This window comes from Phalaenopsis equestris, unplaced genomic scaffold (genome assembly GCF_001263595.1).
Source record: "Phalaenopsis equestris unplaced genomic scaffold, ASM126359v1 Scaffold232914, whole genome shotgun sequence".
In the NCBI taxonomy this organism is placed as follows: Eukaryota; Viridiplantae; Streptophyta; class Magnoliopsida; order Asparagales; family Orchidaceae; genus Phalaenopsis; species Phalaenopsis equestris.
In genome coordinates, this window is record NW_018250873.1 from 9,793 (window position 1) to 12,240 (window position 2,448).

Below are 2,448 nucleotides of genomic sequence, written 5' to 3' on the forward strand. Positions count from 1 at the left end.
TAGTGGATACCACATTTCTTTATAGGTAGATTCATGGCAATCACCTAAGGGGGATTGCAAATAAATAAGGAGATAAGTTCTTATGGGTGTAGAATTGGTTAGTTCTAAAGTGATAGGATAGATTCTTATAAACTTAGCTTAAGGTTTAGTACTCTATTGCTAGGATTTGACCATCATAGTGGCATAGGTGTATGGTCATCTAGAGGTGAGAAGCTAAATAGTTCTGATGTGAAATCAAGATGTTAAGGAATCAGCCTTAAGTCAGTCAATGTTCTTTGCTAGCACCAGGAGGAGATATAGAATAAGGCATGCTTCTATTTGTCACAATACATCAATTTTGTCTTAAATCAATTGAATCTTACATAGGTTAAAATTTCTTTGCAAGCAGAAAGGTTTTCCATAATATCCAAACTCGTTGTTATATTTTATTAAGTCGTTACATTTAGTTTTTACTTTCTTTTTAACTATTTAGTAGTAATTTTTAGTAAGCATATCATTATAGACCTTTTATCTATTTAATTTGTGATTTAAATAGAAATTTTGTATGTTGATTTTAAGAGTTACCGCTTTCCTTGTGGGTTATATAATTAATAAATCATTACATTTGTTCACACTAGTTGCTAGATATAATTTGAGACATATTCCTGGCAAAATTTTGGAGATTAAAAATACATGTAATTGCGAGTCGGGTCAGGTGTTCTTGAGATTCCTCAGCGGAAACCTTCTTCACTCTTTCTCCATTTTGTTCTAAATGTATTGGCTTAGAACATTTGTGCTGGTTTTGCTGATCTCTTTGGTCAACGCCAATACACGCGGTGTGCTTAGTTAGCACACCACACCTACTGAGGGTTCATTTATTGACCTCAATTTTGGTGAGGTCTTTTCTTTCTTTTGTTTTTAGGTTCTAAACATAAGTCTTTCCTTTTAACTATCCTACAAGACTAAAGATGGAGCCCACCTACATAGAAATTTTAAACACTTCTTTACTCTCTTTGAAACCCACATGAATGATCATGAACCTCCAGCACTTGGAAGGTTAAGGCCAACAAGTGAGGAGTTAAAGGATGAGTGCCTACATGGAATTAAGGCAACCCTGGGTGATTAGGACTTGGTCTTCCACACACTTAAGCACATCATAACTTCCTCACTATTTTTAAAACCCTAAATCACACTCATTAAACCAACCTCCTTTACCCTTTAAGAAACTCACATTGATAGTCCCAAGCCTCTGGCCTTTGGTTGAGATGGTTAGGAACAATATGTGAAGGTTCATAAGAGGTTGACATTGGGTTAGGTTTGTTCCCAAGGTGGTTATGGCTAAGGCCCATGACCAAGTACTGTCAAACGATAAATCCTACCCAAATAACCAAATTTTACCTTTTAGCCCCTAACTTTTTCAAAATTACCAAATAGCCCCTATAACCAAAAAAATTAAAAAAAAATGACTCAAATTATCAATTTTCTTCAAAAATCATATGAAACCATTCTAAACCATCGAAATTGATCAAAACACCCCTATATTTTAAAAAATTACCTAAAATCCCAATTTTGCCAAAATTCCCAAACTTCACCAAAATCTTATCAAACTACCCTCAACACTTTTCAATTGTCCTCAAGTCTCTCAAAATTCCCAAATTGACCCAATTTGACCAAAAATACCCAACCTTACCAAAATTGCCCTTAAGGCCCAAAACCCCCAATTTGCACCCAATTGATCAAATTGACCCCAATTTTCACTTAATTCACACCTAACCTACCCAATTTCAAAATTCACACCCAATTTCAATAAAACTCAAGCCCAATTTGATTAGTCCATGGTTAATTTAAATTTAAACCCTTCATGCATGCTTTAAAAATCCCATACCAATATGCATTTTCAAACCTATCGTGACAAAGAGTCAAATTTTCATCATCTTATGCTATTTGAGTCACCCTATCATGGCATCATATGAAGCATACCATGCATGTACATGAAACCAAACCTACCTCTTAGACCAAGGGTTTAGATCAAACCTAGGCCAACTTACCTAAACCTCATATTCCTCTTGGATATTCACCTAGGAGCTCACCACAGACCAAATTGACTTGACTCCACAGTCCCCCGTGACTCCCCTGAGCTCAGAGGAGACCTGAACCTAGCCGGTCGACCACCTTAGTTGCAGAAAACACAAAAATTGAGAGGCCCCCTGGGCAAAACCCAACATTTGAACCCCCCAACTTGGCTCACTCTAATTGGCCACATCGACTCTTCTGCCCACCACATAAGTGATCTAATCCACCCATCAGCAAGCCCAATTGAAGCTCTAAGATCCTCTATTTAAACACCACCACCCCATAGCCAAAGAGGAGGCAATCTAAAAATAAGAGGAAACTTTGCCAAAATCATTCTAAAGCATGATTCCAATGATCCTAAGCTTGACCTAACCATTTTCAGCTCCGCGTCCACAT